Source organism: Neopsephotus bourkii, unplaced genomic scaffold (assembly GCF_033783945.1).
Source record: "Neopsephotus bourkii isolate Nb327-2 ecotype Australia unplaced genomic scaffold, CSIRO-AGI_Nbou_v1 NB_214, whole genome shotgun sequence".
Taxonomy (NCBI): Eukaryota; Metazoa; Chordata; class Aves; order Psittaciformes; family Psittacidae; genus Neopsephotus; species Neopsephotus bourkii.
The window spans coordinates 738,790-762,504 of NW_026900726.1; the positions used below are offsets into that span (position 1 = coordinate 738,790).

General features: G+C 39.6%; 1 long non-coding RNA gene across 1 annotated transcript in view; it reads right to left on the reverse strand.

Annotated features, from left to right (window-relative positions):
- Nucleotides 1–5,557: 5,557 nt before the first annotated feature.
- The window catches only part of LOC133207470 (uncharacterized), a 285,491-nt gene continuing 267,333 nt past the window's right edge, over nucleotides 5,558–23,715 (reverse strand). The window contains exon 3 of the long non-coding RNA XR_009724052.1: nucleotides 5,558–5,908. This is a non-coding gene — a long non-coding RNA (uncharacterized LOC133207470). The remainder of the gene's footprint in view (nucleotides 5,909–23,715) is intronic.

The following is a 23,715-nucleotide window of genomic DNA, read 5'->3' on the forward strand; positions in this document are numbered from 1 at the left end:
TTCTTTCTAAGATCCAATCTGAGACCATAGATGAAGCATACTAAGTGTTGTTCCTGACCAAAGTCTGAATGCATGGTTTTTGTGTGTTTACATATCTGCGGTTGGTTTTATATATTTTACCTTGAGTTCCTGGCAAACTGGCATTTGATGAAAGACCCAAATGCCTTGTCGCTAACTTTTCCATGTAAGGAATTGTCTTGCTTTTTAAGTTCTTTCTGGAATGATGAGCAAAACCTCCTTGTACACAAGGTAACACTCATTCAAATATATGAAATGTTGAATGTTCTTGTGTAGCTTGCTTTCATAGACCAGCTCTTTTCTCCTCCTTGTCCCCCACATTCCCTTACTCCTTTAGGTTTCCCTTTTGATTGTTTCTTCCCTTTTAACCTCTGGTGCTCAGACAAGAGCCCACAACCATATATTAAAAGACTGGTATGAGAGAGGAAGGTGAAGAATTGCAGTTACTGTACTGAGACAACCATGCAATTTATTATGAATAGTAGTGTAATAAATCACATTTCCTAATAATTACAGAGAATTGGCTGGTGACTAAGAGTGTTGGCTTAAGTTACATAGCTCTCATGAGAAGGACCAGAGATAAAACTGTGGCAAGGTAGCAGTTGTTATCCACTTTGACTTGGCATTAGGAGCCAAAACATTTTGTTGCAATCTAAGCTAGCTCTGGAACTAAAATGAACAAATTTCTTTAAGTGATAGTGAAGGAGCGTTAGTAATACTGTAAAACAAGAGGAAGTTATGCCAGTGTTTTCATTCTGATAGACTTAAATCTTCATAAAGGCTTTAAGAGGTGTGAATGTAGTGCTCTGACAGGTTTTTTTTTTGGCACAGAACGCACTAAGCAGTGCTGCAGCAGTGTTGGTACAAAACGCTTCTACCTCTCAAAGAAACATGACATTCTTTTAGTTTATTCCTACAACACTACTGCAACAAGTTTATTTGAATTCTGCATTTTGGGGGAATTCGACCCCTTCTGTTTCTAGAAGAATTTTTTTGCTCAATGAGAGATATTGCGAAGAACCTATGATCTTTCAGTAATCTTCAAGTGTTTTGAGTCTCAGCTTGGTATATTTGCTGCAGCTCTGAGATGGTCAAAAGTCTTTAAAGCTCAACCTGTAAAAAACTGGTGAGACCATTATTACATTGCTGTTTCTCGTCTGTTAATTGAACTCCAAGAGTTCCTTTCTCCTTTGTGAGCTTTCACAACATTCACTGACTCTGACATGTTTGATTTGCTTTGTGAATTATGCATGACAAGAAACATCTTGCTCACTGTAGAGGGAACAGCCTGTGCTGTGAACTGTGGTGCTTGTCTGCTGCATGTGGTGATAATCTTAATCACAAATACCCCTAGAAATCTGTGTGGGATTTATAAAATAAATAAACAAAAACATTAACTGGGGAGAAAATATACCTGTATTCCTGAATAATGGAATGGGATTGAAGTTTTTACAAGACGGAAAGCAAGATGAAGTATTATTTTCTGTTGGTGTATTCAGTCATTAGGTTTTACATCTGAAAGCCACCGGCAGATAGCTCTGCTGTCTATGAGACACCAATGAATTATGAACAGAGCTCCCCACTGATTCTGGATGCAGTAAAAAAACTTACAGAGCATTGTCATGAGATGAATGTATGGCTCAGACATCACAGATCTTCAATGTGGCTTCAAGTCTCTTTTGTGGGCTTTTTCAAAACTATGCAAGTTATGGCTTTTTCTGTCTCTAGGGTAGGCAAGAGCTCCAGTGTTCCTGTCCCTGCCTGTTTTGGAGCTTTTGAAGTGTGTGCGTGAAATCATGGTTTTGGTGATGTTAATGTGAATGGATAGGTAATAAAGTGGTGTTATGTCAAGATCAGGTTGATGTTTGGACCAAATGGTTCCTCCTCTCTCTGGTATGGTGACACACTGCTGCTATAGATCTAACAGGTTTTTGGTGGAAACCATTTTTCTCTTCAGACTATTTTTATTGTATGCTAGTTCACGTCAGCATCACTATCTGGTTATGCGTATTTACCCTTCCTTCACTGCAAGTGATTGCAAACAAAACTTTGTCATATTTGAGTGTGGTCTGAAGGATCTAAAGCCTCACTAATATGATTTTACTGATCTTCTTTTATCCTTTTCCTTCTTTTTTTACCCCTTTTCCTGCAAAAAGTTGCACAGATGTCTGTTCAGTATTTTCAGTGCAATAAGTATTGATTAAAATAAGTTTTCCAATGGGATTAAAGAGACCCTGGGAGGTTTTTTTACTGTATTAATTTCACATTTATATTAATAGTAATAGTGAGTAATAACATTCCAAGGATATAGAAAATAAATATTTTCTTGAAATACGTTGTTTGTAAAGGTTGAATAACTACATGAATAGTAAGATTGAAGATCAATATATGCCTCTGTTATATTCTTTGATTTATAATTAGGTTACTGAAAGGTCTGAAAGATTGAGGTAATGGAGGGAGGATGGAGTTCATGAGTGAGGTAAACTCGTATAAAATGTTTTGAGGTAGAGAACCAGAACCTTCTCTCCCTTTGAAGCAGAAGGTTTAAAGTCTTTTCCCTTAAATGAGGTCAGCTGTATTGTTGAAATGAAGTAGGTGTGTTTGCAATGTTTGGATACTAGTTGCAAAAATAATTTGAACTTGGTTGTGTTTGCTTTTTGTCCCCACCAAATGTGTTTTGGAGTTAGATTTTTCTTTTTGAGCAGGAACAATGTTTTAAAATTTATTTAGGGAGACAATTCAGTTGGCATTTCTGTATCTCAGGCTTTTAAGGAAATTGATACTGCTCCATGACAAGTATTATACAGATACTCTCTGCATTGTTAAAAGGCTTGAGAAGATGCAAGCTTTGGACTTAAATTGACTGTCAAAATTTGAGCTAGTTAGAAATTAAATATTTCAGTAAATTTTACTTCAAGACAACAGGGTAGCCTGGTTTGGAGGACCTTGAAGAGGTTTGGTGGATTTTCCAAAGTACTTTACTACCTATCTGGAGTAAGAAACGCTTTGCTTACTGTGAGGTTATTGTGCCATTTCCAAACTAACATTTTTCTAACTTTTTATGTTCTACTAGAACAGTGTTCACTGGTTTGCTTTTTTGCAGATGAATTTAACTCCATCCCAGTGAAGTAAGTGAAAAAAAATTATTTCTCTCCAATCAACCATTTGGGAATCGTTCTAGTTACTGCTTTTCAAAACAGTAAAAACCATGGTACATCTAATTAAAATGCTTTTTTAAACACTGAGTTCTGTAGGCAACATTTTGCTTGAAATCGTCGTGTTTTTCTACATTTGTCAACAGCACACTCCTCAGTCTATACTTTTTGGTCTCAAGTTGTCATACTCATTAGCTTGATTACACTGTATGTCATCAGACTAATAATGCATATCCTTGTCTATATCCAGATTCCACTGAAGTGAGTGGGAGTTCAGCTATAAGTTTCAGAGGAATAATTTCAGATTTTACCTTAAGGAAAATATTTACTTTTATAAACTTATGATAATGATTGAAAAAATCTGAAGGTTTAAATGGTGGTGGTGTGGTTTAACTCCAAGCAGCAACTAAGCACCACACAGCTACCCACTTGCTGCCCCAGCAGGATTGGGGAGAGACTAGGAAGGGTAAAAGTAAGAAAACTCCTGGGTTGAGATCAAGGCAGTTTAATAGGTAAAACAAAAGCCATGCAAGCAAAACTAAACAAGGAATTCAGTCAGCACTTCCCATTGGTGGGCAGGGGTTTAGCCATCTCCAGGAAAGCAGGGATCCTTCACACGTAACAGTTACTTGGGAAGACAAATGCCATCACTCCAAAAGTTCATTCTCATCCTTCTTCCCCCAGCTTTATATGCTGAGCATGATGCTGTATGGTCTGGGATATCCCTTTAGTAAGTTAGGGTCAGCAGTCCTGGCTGTGTCCCCTCCCAGCTTCTGGGGTTCTTTTAGGTTTCTGCTATAGTAATTCTTAAACATGCAAATTAAATCATGGGTTATAACAGTTTAAAGGTATTTCCATTACAATATTGACCCCTGATCCATATGGACCCGATCACAGGTTTTAACATTACAATGAACTCCTCCCCTTGCCCCTGCTCTGGCTTCAACATATTCACAGACTGCAGTCCCCCAGGGGTGTACCTGCTCCAAGTGGAGCCTTATCAGAGCTGCAGTATCTTCAGGGGTTTACTTGCTGCAGCATAGACTTATCCACAGCCACAGTTGTCTTGAGGTGCATCTGTTCCAATGTGGCCTTACCTAAGGACCTGTTCCAATGTGGCCTTACCTAAGGACCTGTTCCAGAGTTTGAGGATTCCAGGTTGAGAGAGAGAGGCGAGACACAATGGATAAAAAACAACTAATTTATTACTATAGGAAAAGATAGGGAGGAAGGGCAGGCAAAGGGTAAAAGAAACAGTGACAGATATTTTTGGTGAGTGTTTATTTGCCAACCCCAAAGACTCTGTGATGACGATCAGGAAACCAGCTCGGAGACGCATCATCGCAGTGTGAGGTGGCAGGCTCAACCTTAGCAGGCGTTCCCACAGAGGCAATGTTGACCTGGGTGGTACAGGGGTCTGGCTCCCCATGTTACATGGGGCTTGGGCTTTTATGCTAGCAAAAGGGGACACTCATTCTGATGTAGGAGGCCAGCCTACATCAGAGGGAGTGGCCAGCTATACAAAAAGGGTCTCTGGGTGTTGGGACTGTTTTTGGGATTTCCAAAGCAGGACTTTTCAGGGAGGAGCCACCATGGACCATTATCTCATGCGTCTTGAAACTGGTATAAGACTCCCTTCTGCTAACAGCGGTGTTAACTCCCCTATGTTCAAGGTTATGTCCTACAACCCGTGCCAAACAGTACTTTTCAATTTTTGTGTGTTTCACCACAGGCCATTATCTATTGTCACTGACACAGGACCACAATGCCTTCAGAGGTATGCCTGCTCCGATGTGACTTTACCCATGGCTGCAGTCCCTTAAGGGATGCACATGCTATGCTGTGGGCTTATGCGTAACTGTGTGCTTTGAGGTGCTCTGTCTCCAGCATGGTTTTATCCTTGCGCCGTGAGCCTCTCTGTGTCAAGGGTATGGCCACATGGCCACAGACAATTTGAGATGTATTTGTTCTGGTGTGGACATATTCATGGCTACAGACACTTTGAGATATCCTTGTTCTTGTGTGGGCATATTCATGGCCACAGACACTTTGTGATGTCCTCCTCCCACATGGACTCATTCACAGGTCACAGTCACTTTGCCTTAAGTTCATGTTGGAGTTCCAGCCTGTCTAGTACAGCAGCAACGCTCTGTCCATCTGCCAACCTGTTGTGGTTTAAGCCCAGCTGGTAACTCAGAACCATGCAGCTGTTCACTCTCTCACTCCCCCTCCTTCCCCTGCTCTAGGAGGGATGGGGAGGAGAATCAAAGAGCGTAACTCCCACGGGTTGAGATAAGAACAGTCCAGTATCTAAGGTACAACGCAAACCACTACTGCTGTCACCAATAATAATTGATGGCTTGGCTAATAATAAAAAATGGTAAGGGAAATAACAAGGGAAGAGAATACAACCGCTCACTACCTGCCGACCAATACCCAGCCCAATCCGAGCAGTGATCTCACCCTTCCGGGTAACTGCCCCCAGTTTACATCCTGGGCATGATGTGCTGTGGTATGGAATACCTCTTTGGTCAGTTTGGGTCAGGTGTCCTGTCTCTGCTTCCTCCCAGCTTCCCCTCCTCCCTGGCAGAGCATGAGACTCAGAAAGTCCTTGGTCAGGGTAAACATTACTGAGCAACAACTGAAAACATCGGTGTTATCAGCGCTGTTCCCAGGGTGAAAGTCAAAACCACAGCACTGCACCAGCTACTAAGAAGGAGAAAAATGACTTACTGCTGAACCCAGGACACAACTGAGACATATTGCTGTTATCAAAGTGTTCCCAGGCACAGCAGAGTAAGATGGTAGGCTTTACAGCCAGCAGAAAGAGCAAAAATACAGCCTCTAATGAGCACTAGACTCCAATATACAGTGAAGCAAGAAAGCACAGGAGCATGTAAATGAATAACTAAATAGCAATAATAGCTATAAATTCAATCTAGCACATTCCAGTCAAACCTGTTGTTACCTCAAACTCTTTTAGCCCCATGTTGGGTGCCAAAAAAAAAGACTGCTGCAGTTTAACCCCAGCCATCACCTAAGATAACACAGCCTAATTGATGGTGGAGTGGAGTAAGAGGCAGAAAAGGCCTTGATTCTGTGCAAGCATGGCTCAGCACTAGCAAATCACGCTTCTGCATTATCAACACTGTTTACAGCACAAATCCAAATCATAACCCATACTAGCAACTATGAAGAAAATTATTGCATCAAAACCATCACAGATGTGATCATCCTAACATCTGCAATCCGGAAAACTGTCTGAAAATCTTACTTGAAGAATCTGTTAAAGTCCCTATTAGGAGCAGTAAAAGCCTTTCCACTTACACATTTTTGGCACTGATTCACATGGAAAACAAAAGAGCAGCACAGTTGTGAATTCGTAAAAGAAGGAAAAATAATAAATGAAAGCAACTGAGGCTTGAGCTACCAAAATCAAAATTCAGTTTTGCTCACTGAGACTTTTTTTATATTAAATCTGGCCTGAATCATTATTTTTAAGTCAGGAGGTGTTAATACTTCAGTCTGTACGCTTGAGTTTATTGATCCAGATTATAATCAATACTCAAGAATAATAAATACTGGTATGCATAAACAAGGGTAAAAACTTTACTTTGCAAAATTCATCTATCTGTTGAAAATACAAAACATGTCTTGCAAGATACTTTGATATTTTTTGAATTTATTTAAAATATAAATCTATAGTGTAGAGCAGAATTGCTTTTGCAGTATAACACTGTCCTGTGTTAAGCCTGTTACTTTGTGATACAGCACGTGTGCATTGCAAGGGGTATTATATATGGGGGAGTGGAAGGTGATTACTTGACAGCACAAGGAAAAAGACAGTTGGAGTCTAATGAAGTCTTCCTAATACCAGTGTCCTTTGCTGAAGAAAGTGTGAGGCTGTGGGGTTTCTGAGTGCATGCTGGTTTCCAAATGCTCCTGACAAGGAGGACAACTACTGTCTCCAGCCCTTGGGTGCAAATAAGTTCTCTTGTGACATGGGACAGCAAAACTGGGTAGAATACCTGTTGGCCAGTGTCGAACTGAAACCCATATTTCTGCAGAGAAAATGGTGTTTAAAAGGAGCAGATTCTGCTTTAGTCCCTGTCATAGGTACCTGATTGGACAGACTTTTCCTTGATAAGGAGGAGGTTTGTTATCCTAATCCCGTCTCTTCCCATGAGTATGTGGGAGACTTCTGCAAAGTGCTGATTTTCACTGTGTAGATCTTCTGAGTTATCCTGACAAGCCTTGAAGTAAGGATGGAAAGAGAGGCAAAGCTCTTAGGCAAATGAAAATTGCAAGACTATGTAGTGAAAGGAAAAATACTGAAATAAAGCAAAGATAGGTCTTGAAAGCCCATATTTGTGTCACAGAAACTTTCTAAACCTGACTAACTGGTGATGCACTTGGCTGATCTCCGGGTCTGTGCAAGTGCCTCTTTTATTAAAGAAGTTTATTCAGCTTTATTGAGTCTGTACAACTTTACTGCAGACACTGAGCAACATCCTCACAGAGAACCCCCATGATGACTAGCTCTTTGGAAGTAAACATGGAAGAGTGTAGTTTTGCTTTGTCCCACTGCTGCTGTTACAGGCTAGGAGAGCACAGCTGTGTCCCAAGATATCCAACAGAGCTGTTTGCTTAGTACTTTCATTTTGTTGATGGTGTGCTTGCTAGTGCAAGTAGTCATTATTTGTTCAGTTTTATTTGTACAGCTCACGAACATGGGAATCATGGACTTCCTTATTACAAAAGGAGCTGTTACTAAACATAGAAAACGTCTGTATTTCAAATATTTGAAGTTGTTGTGGCACTTGAAGGGTGAGAAGAAGTAGATGTGGCTTATTCACACCTATAATAAAAAGCAAGCATCTCTTTGGCTTCAAGTGAACAAGTATCCATATGCAAACAGCTGTTACTCATCAATGATCAGTTTGTTAGAAGATACATGGAGTGAACAAACTCTCACATCACCCTTTCTCCTGTTCCTAATGATGTGCACTTTGCGTGGACTTGTCATGGTTTCAGGGAAAGAGAAAAACAAAACTTGAAAGTGGTACTCACCAGAAATTCTGTGTGATCACAAACATGTGGTGTTGGCTGTAGCAAGCTGTTACTCTGACGCAAATGTTAAAGGAGATGTTATCACCTTTCCTTTTGCTTAAGAAACCACAAGAACTCTGTTGCAGAAAAGAAGGTTGATTTTTTTTTTTAACTTTGTAATCACTTTTAAATCATCCAGTATGGCTCTTTAAAGCATGGGCAATTATAATGGATTTTCATGATAATTATTATCTTGTCTTTCATTTGCTATCTAAGAATCTATCTGGTCACTTAGAGACCTATATTTGCTGATTAAAGTGATGATATAATGGGCCTCTGATGGTAACTCAGCTTTAATTGGAGAGGTACTGAAGTCCTGCTAGTTTGCTATGCCAAATGCAGAAGACTACTGGGGGAAGAAGGCAGAGGAGCTGGTGTGTGGGTTTCCTCCTCACACCCATCCAAAGAAAACCCCAGTATTAGTATTTCTAGTTATGCATCTAAGATACTTTTTTGTTAAAAGACCAACCAAAGTGAGCTGAAATATGTGTAAATGTTCTCAGAGAGCATAGTGGGAATCCTACCAGATTTACTGGTGCCCTTCATGTGCAGGTCTGCATTTCTCTTCCACATCCATGTCATGACTGAAGCTGGGACTTCACCAATGCTGTAAACATATTGTGTCGGTGTGACACTGAATGCAGGAAAAATGTGATGGTTCATTTGTCTTAACAGTTGAAGTTGTGAAAACTTTTGTGGTGGAGAGTTAAATTCTGCAATTTTGCAGTAGTTATCCTGGCCTGGTTAATATCAGCAGGTGCACTATGGGGCAAGGAGTTATCTCTTTAATTGGGCAATACATATGTCATATGCATTACATTTGCAAGTCACATCTATATGCAGTGTAAATAGGCATATTCCCTGTAAACTGGTTCTGGTAGCTGAAGCCGTGTCTTTGGTGTCTGACTTAGCTGTGTCTGTGGAGGAGAAAGTGGTTTCCTGGGGTTGGCACCACCCCTTGTGCAATCTTTTGACATATTTCTGGGTATGATATACATTATATTATGACCTGCTTCTCCTAGGTGCGTCTACCAGCATGGACAGTATAATCTAGTATTCGTAATTGTGCCAGTATGGGCAATACGGTCTGAGAGTGGCTTATGCTCTGGTCGCCCGTCAGCTACTGGAAGGGTTGGTTGGAGACATCTATGTGAAGCATCACTGAGAGCAGCGCTGAGTCAACATCTGTTTCTCTTTTCTGCTCTCTTGCCACTACCAGCATGGCAAAAAGCAAGCAGGCGCTCTATGAAGAAAAATTGCTCTCACTTTCTAGCACAGCCGGTCTCATGTCTGGCGAAAAAGTGTACTAGTCTTTTTTTCTCCCCTCAGAGAGGGAAGAAGCTGTTCCTGAGATCTGTGTGCGCTGTCAGCAAGCCTGTCCTTTGACACAGCTCCCACAGCACGTTAACTCTTGGCTGTTGGTCCCTGGATTTACAGCTGCTACAGCTTACCAAAATTCCTAAAAACATTGGTTTACTTCTATATTAGTCTAAATCTAGTACAACTTAATGAACACATGACTGATCATCTCCTAAACAATTATTCATGCTGTTGGGAGAGAAGCAAGTTGGGAAATACCTGAGGGAGAAAGAACTGCCTTCCCTCAGTGAAGCTTGCAGTACCTTCTGGCCAAGTCCCATCCTACAGAACTGGCTCAGGGATTGCCTTAGGGTTCTGCCCAGTTCCTGCCTTGCCTTGCATGGCAGTTGCTTTATGCGTGAGTTCTGTGTCGATTTAATAGTACTTAGTTTGTGTTTGCATCTCTCAAGCAGCAGGCTTATGCAACACAGCTCATGCTCATCTTCTCCTCTGGCACAGGGCATGCTGGCTATTGTGTGTAAAATATCCAGTATGGGAGAGGAGGTTTATTATCAAAATAGCAGACTTTAAGACATTACAAAGTACATCTTACTTTCTTGTAGTAATTGAAAGATTTATAGGCAAAAAGTGAGTTAACATTGTTTTAGTTTAGGAGTAGATGCTATTTTTCATATCTTCACATGACCCTTCCTTCCCGGCCCCCCCCCCCCCCCCCCCCCAACTGCAACTCAAGGATTTACTAATCTTGTAAATCAATCTATGGTTAACATATTTAAGATGTTAAGCAAGCTTCCTATTTTGGCTTAGAATCAAACCCAGCCCTTTGCTACAGGGTTTACCTTGCAGCAAACTGATGTGCTCTGGGAAATAACTCACTGAGGGGAGGCAAAACATCAACACGGCGTGTGAAGAATCTACATTCAAAGAGCAAGGGCAAAAAGGATGTTTATTGATCTAGATCATAATGACACAGCATAGGCTGATATGTATGCTGCTTTAGGAAGAAAGGTCTAAAATTGCCAACGGGAGTCCATGCTGTATAGCATAGAAAAGTTGTATATGCAGCAACACAAGTTTAACTGTTACAGCTGTTGGAGTTACTTTTTTTCTCCCCCATGCAGTGAGTCTACATCCTTAAACAGTCTGTATAGATCTTGCCTGCAACCAGAAGTGAGCTCACATGTACCTATCCTAAGAATTGGGGAATTATTTTTTTTTTTACATAATGTTTTGATATAATCAACTCAACTGGAAAACCAAGCTCTAAATGCTTCTGCTTAAAACCAGAATGCAGTAGTCTGACTAAAATCCAACACTGTGATACCTCAGAGGAGCTGTATGCAATCTGTATTCTCAGGTTTTGAAGACCGAATTGTGGTGTAATTGCATCTCCCCTTATGCACAACTTGAGAGGTACTGTAAGGCTCTTGTAATCCCAAAGTTATGAGGTGACAGAGAAGATGAGTTGTCTGAGAAGCCCATGAAGTAGGAGGATGAAAGAATCTGATCTCAACTATAGTTGTGAGGCCATTATAGTCAGTCATCTATATGGAAGGAAATCCTTTTGACTTGCTCTTTTCTGACTTACATTTTTTGTTGTTGGCCTATGCTTTTTTTCCACACATTTTTTCCTTAGTTTGTTCCTGCCCCAAATTCCCAAATTACAGACATTACAGAATTCTTGAGGAAATGGTAGTCAAAAAGCTTTATAACATAAGGCAACAGCAATCTTAATTTATGATAGTTTTATGAAACCTAACTATAGGTCTTTTTAAGAAAATAGAAAGCCTTGCTCGTTGAGATGAAACATGACTTCCATGTTTTAGTCTATCAGCATAAAGAAAATCTTACCTGTGAGTTCATCTTTTAGCATTGATTTGTTTTAGAAACTGTTGTCCTTTAATATATTTCCATGGACAGACACTGTACTGTCACTCACATGATCTTTTTTGAGTTGCTTGGTGTAGCAATGTATTGCTAGGTCTATGCATAATCTTGTGCTATAACTGTCACTACAAAAAGAAACAACTACAAATAAGGCTTTCTGACTTCTTCTATTTTTCCCCTTCTGTGTAACTTGTGACAAGGCCATTATATAAAGATTTCTCCTGAAATGAACTTCTCTAGTCATCACAGGCACTTCAAACTGCTTGGAATACACGCTTTTAAATGGAATTTGAAAAAATTGTAAGGATTAATATAGCTGAACTTGAAAATAATAATGTATCAATGATGGGATAAGATACTTTAAGATTGAATTTGTCTTCATGAGGTCTACAGGTTCATTTATTTATTCATTAGGATAGCAGTCTAAATATCAATCTTTCCGTTATCAATGCATTTTGCAGTGCTATGTCAGACAGTTAATTTAAAACCAGTTGTCTTTCAATCCCTATTTGATGGATGTGTAAGGGACTGGAGAATTGCAATTGATTTGATTTGTGCTTTTGCAGCACTTCTAGTAACTTGAAATGTTACTGTTTCTTGAATTTTCTTAAGATGTGAGTTTGCAAATTGTAGATAAATTGGGCTTGTTATATAGAACAGGGCTATTATAAAATCCTAGCAACACTCTCTGCATCCTCATTTTACTGTGATATGATTGAGTCAGGTTCATTTTTAGCATCTTCATATCGACAAATTATTCTTCCCATATTGTCTCCTCCTGTAGGAAGGGGTAAAATAGCTTCCTTTGTCTCTCCCCTCCTTTCTTCCCTGCCCCGATAATAACTAAAATTTAAAAAAGAGAAAAGGGAGCTTGTCTGTAATAACTTATACACTGTATTAAGAAGAACAAAACTATGGAGAAAGCAAGCTCAATATGGGTGATCTGTGCGGCTGCAGCAAAGAAGACCAATAGGATGCTGAGTTACATCAACAGAAGTATCATGAGTAGAGACATCATTATTTCACACAATATTTCAGGGCACATCTGGAATGCTGTGGTCAGGTTTGGTCCCTACTATCCAGAAGAAGTGGACAAGCTGGAGAAGGTCCAGATAAGATGTTCACAGATGTTCACAAAGATGTTCAAAGGACTGTAAAGCCTGGCATGTGAGGACAGGCTGAGAGAATTGGGTTTGTTCAGCCTCAAGATTGAAAAGAAGGCTCATGGGAGACCTTATCACCATGTTTCAGTACTTAAAGGGTGGCTACAAAGAAGATGAAAACCCTGTTTTTACAAGGAGTCACATGGAAAAGATGTTCTAGAGAAGATCAAGAAAGTGTCTTCTGGTAACTGCAGGCTCTGATGAAAGTCTTGATCATGAAGATATTCAGTACATACCTCAACATCAGGTGTCATGGGAGCAACATATCACCCCTGCTTTATTGCCCTTCCTAGTGTAAGTCCCTCACTGTCTACTGGCTTGGATTTCTGGGTGGATCAGCCTCTGAGAGACCTGAAATAAACTTCATGTTGATTTTTGGAAAATTCTGCTCTATCATAACTATATTCATGTTTCTTGCACTGGAACTGGTGGTATGCAATACCTACCCCCAAGATTTAAAAGCAGTATTCTTTATTAGAAAAAAAAGTGATGGGTAAAATGTAACTATCTGATAAACAGGTATGACTGGTCACATTCCTATGTGGTGTTTGCAGTTTTGTTATATGAAGCTAAGCAAGAAAGACAAGAGCTGAACTGTGCCATGTGAAAGGGGCTCTGGAAGAAGAGAGATTGTCCTTCTCTCTTTCTTGCACCATAAAAGAGATAGAGCTCTGATCAGAGTAGTGATGGTCAAAGAAATAATCTTTCAAGATAAAAACAAATAAATTAAATCCTGTTTGAAGTATTAAGACTGAGTCATGCAATAAGTATCTAAATCTTTTCAGTGACTGAAGCTTTTAGATGTAGATAACCTTTTAAGCTTGCTCTGCTTTTGAACTGAAAATAGCAAAATAGTGATATGGCAGTATAATGATAAGATAGGTGAAACATAATAGATAAGCATGAAAGGGAGGGGTGAGCATGATCAATGAAACTTCTAGTTGTTCCTTAAGGTGAAAAGCTTTTATGGCTGAAACGGTGATTCTTCAGCTATACATGATATGATTTTTACTCAGAGTGGGTATTGATATCATGCAGCAAAATATCTGAATCATCATTCCATGGGGGAGGCTAATGATTTGGGCTATAATAAGACTTGTTTCCAGAAACAAGATCTGGAATCCTTCAGTGGTGTTTGCAGTATTTCCAAACGGGTGAATGCATGCATCCAACATACACTGTATTTGATGCACTACTTACAGCTTCAAGGTGTCTGAAAAAACTTAAAAGCTGTTCCTGAAAAACTCTTGCTGCAAAACAAGGTTTTACTTTTATCAAAGGGAGCTGAAGAGAACAGGTAAACACTCCAAGGTGAAGTGCGTAATCCTTTTACTGGCTGAAGTACTAAGGTGAAGAGTTCCATACTTCCAGAATATCTTACTATACCTTCCTGACACCTAAGATGCAGATTCCTGAAAGCTATACAAGTAGATGTGGAGTCATTATATAATAGTCTATGTCACACTGTGTCATTATATGTCTCTGTCCCTGAAATGGGTACCCTGGAAGGTGAAAGGTCTTTCCAAAAGTGAGTGACTGCAGAATGAGCCAAGCAGCTGTCATTTGCCTATGCAACTCTCCACTGAGAAGTATGAACTTCTCCACTGAAGTATTTTTTTTTTAATGTGTCGAAGCTAATATTACAATTCTATCTTATATTAACCCAGTCTTCAGAAGAAAACTCAAGGTGCAGGTAGTTTGCTGTCAGTCAGCGGTCATGCAGCAGATCTGTTAATTGCTGCTGGAAGCCCATGGTGGGGGGCTGTGTGGAACTAGATGATCATCAAGGTCTCTTCCAACCCAAACCATTCTATGGTTCTGTTATCTTATAGAGTGACCCTGCTTGTAATAATTAGTACAGCATTATCTGTAGGGAAGAGAAGAAAACACTTTGCCTACTTAATATCCATGCCGTGTCAAAAATAAGAGGGTGTCACTGATGCTCCAGTATAATTTTTGTCCTTCCTATTCCTAACAAAACAGATTTTGAGCTAGGACATGATTGTTCTTATATCACAGCAGGATTTCTATGGTAGGATCAAGTAGCATGGTAAGGCTGGGGAAGATGAGTTAGCAGTAGGTTTGGAGCTGTATGCCATCACAGGAGAGACTACAGCTAGGAGATCCTGTGCAGTATTTGGTGTTGATGATGCCTCTGAAATTACCATAGTGTGATCTGTCTCTCCTTGCTAGGTCATCTAGAAGTCAGATGTCCAATCAAGTCTCCTTTCAGAGTACTCAAAGATGGACTGATACCTTTTGGAGACTTCGATATTAATTTCAGAGGATGGATTTCCACCTAAAGGGTTGTGTACTTTTCTCCCTTGGCTGACCACAAATCAACTCTAGCCTGGTCATCTAGGAGTTGTGCATCCAGCATGAAGTTTACATAAGGATCTTGCAGCTTATTGTTAATGCAACCATTAAAAATCCTGATACATAGCAGGAGAGGGTTAAGATTTCCAGTGTATGAACACATGAGATCACCACGGAGTAAATAATTTACTTTGAGGTAAATGTTAGGTAATTATCTTTAAAGTGGCTATGACTTGATTGAGTTCTTGCTGGCTGAGAGACATCTTGTGGAGTCTTTGAAAACAGTAGGTTTTCTGCTTTTAATCTGAAATGATGGAGTGAGTTCACTCTCAGCTGAAATGCAGAAAGGCAACCACTACTCATTACTGCTTTACCTTTTGCATTTGACTGCAGAAATGTAGATCTCCATTCAGGATTTTGACTTTTAGCTGTTTTGGGTTTGGTTTGCCTTTTTTTTTTTTAATTTGCTTTTTGGATTTTTACCATTTTAACTGCGGCATTTTGACTGGGAAAGAAAGATATGCTCTTGTGGGGAAAGGGAAAAAGCAGCGGTTTGGAACTAGATAAGATTTCAGGTCCCTTCCAACCTTAACCATAACCTAATATAAATGGTTATATTATTCTATGAATGATGTAGTCATAGTTCTAATCTTAGAAGATGTTAATCATCTTAGCTGCTAGCAATTCTTGAGCAATACAAGCCAAAGTCAAACATTACAATGTGGTTCATGGTAGTTTTCCTTCTAGTTTTGACACCATTTCTAGAATAACTGAGACAAGAAGCTCATAAATGGTTTCCAAGTATTTTTATTGATAAAGCATAAAAGAAAGATAAATGCTGATGTTAATGCATTGCACTGTTCATTATTTTGTGTGGTTGAACTGTGGCTCATTTTCTGCGTGCTACAGCAAGAAGATATTTGACTAAAATCTCTCCTTACAGTTCAATAAATCAGATAATTTCAAGGTAGACAGTTCACTCAATTTATTTCAATAGATATGCCCATTCTGATATGTTTTTCCTGCTTTCCTAACACTGTTCAGGAATCTCATTCTGAAATGCATTCTTGGTGCATTTCAGCTGTAAGGTAGGCAGCTAAGTCTATTATTTTGACATGGCAAAGCTGAACTAATTATTGCTGCAGGCTTTGGAAAACTGAACATTTCTAGTGCATCTGTTTCATTCTGAATTAATTGTTGGTTGTTTGTATGTTGCCCTGATACATGTCTATAGCTTAGAAGATAGTACTGAGATCCACTTGTGTTTTGTGGGCTGTATGGGTTTGGGTTTTCTTATTCCCATTAAATTTGCAGATAAACATCACTCGTACTAAAATTTTCTGCTCTTTATTCATTTTGTTATCAAGCTGAGTGGGTATAGCTGTGGCTAGGAATTCAGGCTGATTTTATACCCTTTCCTCTGCATCTGGCTGTAAGGAAGGTCTAGTGATAAAATTTTGTTTTAATGTCCTGCAGTGTCATGCTTGTGGAGATACACAAGTAGCAATGACTTAGGCTTTAAAACACCACTACTTTTTCTGTATGGCTATCTCAGAAAGCCTTACTCAGCTGTAAAGCCTAATACAGTGTCAACTAAAACACCAGAAGAGACCTGTGCTTCTGTAGGCAGATACTGGCAACTCTGATGTAGAAATCCATTTAAGAAGCGAGTTCCTAGTATTTTACCAGCTCGTGCATGCTGAGTGCTGTGAGGAATTTTTTTCTGACATACCTAAGCAGGTTTAACTTTGCTTGTTTGCTCCCCAGAAGCTTGGTTTGCTGTCTTCCCTTGCTTTCTGCTGGAGTTCATATTTTTAGTGTGTGACATGGACGCTCAAACTACACCTCACTGAAGAACCTGGACCTTTGTGTGCTGGTGAGAATGTTTTTCAATCTGCCAATTTTGACTGTTGCTAATCTCTCTGTATCTGGTGTTTGGCATAACATCATTTGCAGTGTTTCCTTGCAGTTGTGAAATATTTCAGATAATTATGTTTGGTTTTCTTTGTACTCTATGAATTGCCTTCTAAACTGAGCCTTTTTGGAGAGAGTGGCTAGTGTTTAGGTGTCCCTGATGCATTTCCAGTAACGCTCTTGGAAGATTTCTGTCATGTGTAAAGAGGAATGAGTAGTTTTTCAGAGAAACAGCTTTTTTTGTGTAAATGTAGACCAAAGATTTCCTTCCTCATGGGCAAATCACCAAGCTACATGTTGTTACCTTTGAAAAAAGGAAAAAGCACAGGGCGAACACCAAAAATTATGCTGTCTTGGTGCACCATGCTACCAGGTGGTGTGAAGCAGGCACAAAGCAGTTTTTTTTTTCTGTGCTACTTAATATAAGCTACTTAATATAAAGAAATATTTTCTTGGTCAATTGCCTTTACAGATTAGTCAGGAACACCCATGAATCTCTTTCTGCTATTAGTTCTTTTAAGAATAAGTGTAATACTGGCTAAAGTGTACAAGGCTCTAGTTTTATCATTAGCTGAGATTTTTTCTCTCTTTCTCTCCCCCTTTTACCCCTCACCACACCCACTCACCCCTGCTTCTACTCTGGAATAAGAGTAGCTGTAGGAAAATCAACTGAATTTATCCTATCTTCTTGCTTTTACCAAGCAACTGAGTTTCAGCAAAGCTGCAGGGAGGGATTCCATAGCTGTAGAACAGTTGCTTTGTGGGTTCCTAATCTGGGATTTTATTTCTTCCTTAGACACTTGATCTGGCTTCTTGTCTTGAGGTGTCTGCTTATTGCTTCTATTTTAGGGTAAAAGAAGACTCAATCCTTCCTTGAGAGAAAATGTCTTTCAGCACTGGTCACAAACAGGAGTTTCTAAGTAGATGCATAAAACTAGGAGGAAGTGTTAGTATAGATGTTAAACTGGATTAAGTGATGGCTGAAAGTATGAAATTCTGCTTTTCATATGAGTGATAGTTGTTGCCATAGGGAAATATTACAAAAACTTCTCTTGATGTAGTCCAAAGAAATGAAGTAACCACAAACTGTGTTTAGAGAGTTTGTTTATATTTTTTCTTCCTATATCTTCACCATAAAGGGGGGAAGAAGGAGGAGAAGAGAAACCTATGTTCTAGCAGAAGTTAACTATCTACAACACAGATGAAACATGGACTGCATTCTCTCTCTGAAATACAAACACCAGTGGTGCTTTTATAAAAAGGGTAGAAAACTATTGGAACAGAGAAATAACGGTGTAATTGAGTGCACTTACCAGAAGTCTTCAGGCTTGTAATAGCCTGTGGTTGTCTTCAGTGGTGTGGGGGTGAAATATTGTACATGGTGCTGTATGTATATATATAGTCCTTCTCACAGAGCTCTCTTAAGGATTTGTTGAATGTAGTTACATTAAGCAGATTGCCATCAATCTTGCAAGCTAACTCTAGCCTTGCATCCTCAGTGCTTTCAATAGCCCAGCTTCAGAAGCTATCTGTGCTGCACATGTGGTGTTCAAGCAATTTTGCTTTAGTAGGGTTTTACAGTTATGATATTTCCCCGTTCTACTTGTAACTTCCAGTTCTAAATTACATGTACATCTCTGAATTCTATACTTCTCCATCTCGTGATAGTCATGTTCAAAGGATATCTTGTTTTCTTTTTTGATATTTTTAATGTGTTGAAAATCCTTTAAAAAATTTTATGAACCTTTCTATTTCTGGGTCATTTTAAACCTCAACTGTTTTAAGCCCCCTCCTGTGTTTTCAAATGTCCTTCAGTAGAGTCGGAAATATATTTGCAGAGTTGCAACCTGGTAGTTGTGTAACCAAAGCAAACACAAAATTCCTCTAAAATAACACTCATTTCTATCTCTGCCTGTTTCTTCCTGGCTGTTACTTCTGGTTGTTTCTTTTTTGGTAACTGCAATATTTTACAGCTCCCCCACCTTTGCGTTTTTGTGTTATTTTTTCAAGAATTTTCATGCAAATGTTTAAATTCCTGAGTCATCCTGTGAAAGTATTTTCTTGCCTTAGTTTTTCCCTCTTGCATCACCCTCACAGTGCTGCTCTTTCACTTAAATACATGCAGTATATGCTTTCACACCATTATTGCTGGATAGGTAGAACATGCTAGTCTGAGAAATTAAGTTTGCTGGAGAGATCTATCTTGGACTTGGCCAGGTAGACTTCTTAATGTTCTTAATGTTGTTTCTGATCACACTGGCAAGTGGTAAAATATTGTGATTACCATGAAAGCAGCCAGTGTCCAACTGTGGGCCACCCTGACTCACATTGAATACTAACTTATTTTGCACAGAGCTTCATTGATTTCAGTGGCATACTCATCTATTTTCTACCTATTTCTGCAATTGGATGCCATTTGAAGATCAGCTAATTGTTGATTTGAAAGTTATTGATCAAGGACTGCTACTCAAAGGGAGCTATATCCAAAGACTCAGTTAGCAGTAGTAAGTATTCTGAGAGGGACTTTGACCTTGCGAAAGCGGTACAGATGTCCTTGAAGAAATGATACTTTCTACCTTCAAGCTGAGAGGAGAACTTTCAAATGCTTTAGAACAAAGTGCCTCCATGTGTTCCTGGAGGGGCTGCGTGCACAAATGTGGTGATGTTAACAGACTTGAGTCCTGCTGTTCAGTTTTATTTCGTGCCTGCCTTCTGGTCACTATCCTCTGAAAAATGCCAAGGAAATATGCCAGTGAAACTCTTACAGGACAGGTCCTGAAGGAGCGTAGTAAGCTATGGGAGTAAGATGACTGATTCAGGCACATCAAAGAAAATACTGCGTCCAGTTTCAGATAGTGTAGGTTTAAGTTACATTTCTTGAACCCTGAGGCATCTTGTTTGCTTCTTAATAATACAGACATGCTATACTAAGGAGCTTTGCAGGGACATGGCAAAATGAGACAACACATGCTGGGTCAAACTGACTGTTGATGTATGCAACAGAAGGAATAATGTGTGCTGTCTACATTCTGCTTTGCTAGCTTTAGAATTAACCGCAGTCCACAAATAAAAAATGGGTTGGTATCACTAAGAAACCAAATTACAAGCAGGTTGTGGAAAGAACAGGGGAAATAATACTTAATGTCAGTCACCCTCACAGTGGTGCGCAGCCACCTGGAAAGCAGTGTGTGACCTTAGCCTGCTTCTGACAAGAGAGTAGAGATGGAGGTGGAAGAAATAAAAATAATAAGTGATATAGAAAAATACTGCTAAGAGGAGGCATGCAAAGACTGGGAGCATTTTCTGGGAGACCAAATGAATACAAAGGATCACTGAAGAAAGCTTCAAATGGATTAAGTTGTGTATGAGTTGAATGGCTGGTCAAGAGAGGTTATTTATGCTATTCCTTATTTTCTTATAACTGCAGAATAAACCTTTCAGTTACATGAATGTTCATCATAAGTTTGTTCAAGAAGCACTACAGGCAGACATGAGGTCTCAGATGAGGACAGTTGGAGGGGAAATATACAGAGTGCAATGTGGAATTTGAACCAGCAGTGTAAGAATACATCTAGTTAAGTTAATGCCGGCCAGAGCCTCAGTGGAGAATCAGCAGCACTGGAGGACTGTGGGTTGCCACAATTCTAACAACTCTTGTTAAACATCTGAGGGGTGTACCTGGTGTCAGTACTTGTGTTGTTTAAACTCAACAACAGCTATGCCCTGCAACTTCTCTGCAAGTACTTCCAGGTGATGCTACTCCAGCACCTCTACTAGTTGGGTTACCTGACCTGGTGGGGACTTGGGAAGTTGCTTAAACCAGGTTGAAATCTGCAGGCATTTTGTAACTTCCTTTTCACCCTATTTAACATATAAATCAAACAAAGTTCCTTATTTGGCTGCTAATGTTAAATACAGCTGAGACATTTTCCACAGAAAAAAAATATGAAGTTCTAAAGTCCTTCTTAATAAAGCAGTTTTCAATTTAGAGATATGAGGGTAAGTGGCATCAAAAATAGCATCTGTGTGAGTTGCTGTTCAGCACGGTCAGTGTCCTTACAAGATGATGAAGAATATTCCTACAGATACATGAGAAGTTATGGGAAAGGGTAGCCCCAAGGTACATGAGGAATAGCTGAATTTTAAGTTGGGTTAAAGACAGAGAAGATTTACTTATATATTTTTTCTTTTTTTTTTTTTTCTAATGATTGTGTGATACATTTATTTATTTATTTGAGTGATATGAGTGATTTTAGGCAGGTATAATTTCATTAGTTTTAAATGCAAAAGTCGGTATTTTATACCAGGAACACATGGCCTTTTGAAACCCTCTGAGTATTGCAACTGCAATTACTAGGGTATCTTTTTGTTGTTTTGCCTTTTTCTTTTTTCTACATGTATAAGAAAGATGTTGGTTTACACAATTCTGTTGCATAACAAAGCCAATTTCCCTTGTTTCATGATTAACAAGATCCTAACACCCTTTTGGCTTCTGTCATCTTTGTTTGCAAAGAGTTAATCAACCAAATTACTTAATAACACATGCATATTTCTCTAGCATAACAATAGCTTCTCATGTCCACAGAACTCACTTATATTTTTATTTAATGATTCATAACTCCTTAGGAATTGGTATATTTGCAATGTAGCATCTTTAATCACACAGCTGTCTGCTGTTCTGATGTGTATGTAATATGTGCATGATATTGCAGAATTTCCTCCAGAGTACTGAGAAAATGAGATAAGGGTACATCATTTGGTGATAAAGTTAACTACCTCTATATTAATAACAATAATATTTTCAGGGCTTCTGTATTAATTCATTTGAACTACTTTTACTTGTAAAACCACAATAACAGTTATACTACTATAAAAACACACTGTTTTCTCATGGTGAGCTGCTGCTAACAAAATTCACTAAAGACATTTATTTAGCAGAAGCTGTATTTATACAGTGCAGCTGAAGTTGCTGAAGACCAATCATTCACTTATAATTACTTATGCTTTATAATTGCTTAGGGGAGAGCATTGTGAAAGATACCTCAGTGTGTGTCTGCCTTGGACCGTCTTCATATGGTTTGTTTGTGGATTCTAAGTATAGTTTAACCCTCAGACATCAAGAGCTGTCCAAGAGGGACCAGGTTTTGCTGCAGGGCTGTGTTTGCTTATCAGTTCCCTTGCTTGATCCAAGAGAGTTGGTGACCATTAAATGGTAGTTTTTGAATGGCAGTGGTGACCTCCTTGGGTGTCCTGCTGCTGGCTCCCATGCAGCATGTGCTCTGGGGAGCTGGGGTGGTCACTGGCCCTGTCACCTATGGAGATGGGCAAATGCTCTGGGCTGCATTTACCCCTTGGAAAAGTAGCAAGGGTTTTCAAGAGCCATCCCTCATGCCAGGAAGTTTCCAGGCACAGAGAGCAATATTGGGCAGGCAAGGGTGGGGAAGGTGCCCTGGAGCATTGGTATCTGCCTTTCCAAGGAAGGGTGATTGACCCAGCATGGCAGGACTTGGTGCTGGTGGCTGAGCCAGGTGGTCTGTGGCAAGCATTCTTCTCCATTTCTTTATGGAACTTCTGCTAGCAAAAGTGGCGTTTCTAACTCATATCCTCCTCCAGTGGAAGCGGGATCACCATAAAATGTGGGGGAGTATGTGTTTTTACATCTTAAAATTTAAACGATGAAGCAATTGCATTTAGAAACCTTTTTATCCTGTTAGAAAGCAGGCTTTTATTAGAGTACTATTGCCAGATTTTCTAAGCCATAGTAGGACTGTCTCAGAGGAGTACAGAAGGTATTTAGTTAAGTAATTTATTCCATAAAATGGGTAAGGTGTAATATAAATCTCATAGCTGATGAGCACATTATGCATGTTGTGGCTCTACTGAACTGAAATAGTTCTTTTATGTTGCTTGTTGTAGATGGTTCACAGACTTCTTTTTAATACATGGACATGTTATGCTTTGCCTGTGAAGTGCCCATGTTCTAAGACGCCAAGACTCCTCAAAAGAGTGCAGACACCACCACACATTTGTTTGCTCATTTTAGCACCCCCACCTCCTCCTCAATAACTACAAAAAACCCCAAAATTCATTTCTGTTTTAAGCCTAAAGCAGAAGAGTTGTCACTAGCAAATACTTAATGTCTAAGGAAGAAACCAGCAACACCACAAACCCAAGGAAATCAACTTATATCGGATGTGGTGTTTCCTCTGGATCTAGTGGAGAAGATTGCTAGAAACATCTTTCATCCTGACATTTTTTAGTGGCAAGCATTGCTGTTGCATATGATGTGGGTCGTGCACATCTAATGCTAGTGTTTGCTGTACTGCATAGATCTTGACTTGCCGGAGGCGACTACATTTGGGATAAGGGTTTTGGGGAGGTTAAGACCAGAAGATCAAAGCTGGAATTCAGAAGGGAAATACATGGAAGTTTGTGCAAGGCCCAGAGCTGCTGTAGCAGCAGAATGCGTGTGCCTTTAGTAATTGTGAAACATACTATTCTTCATACGTAATTCAGAGTGACAATGTCTGCAAAGCAGAACCTTAGGAAGAGCCTTTCATCTGAAGGGATAATCTGACTTTTAAGAAGCATTGAAAACCCTCAAGTCCTTCTCGTGTTAATGCAGGCGGAGGAGGTGCTTACTTGAGCAGTGCTGTGGGTGGCTGCCCACTAAACTGTGTGACTCCTTGCCATGGCAAACTATAGAAACTGAAAGCTGAAGGAATTGATGGTGGTGAGGGAGAGGGACTGTCACAGATTATGTGATACAAAAACACCACCATCAGTTGTTCAGAAAGTGCCTGTTGTGCAGAAACATAGGCACAGGCAGGTAG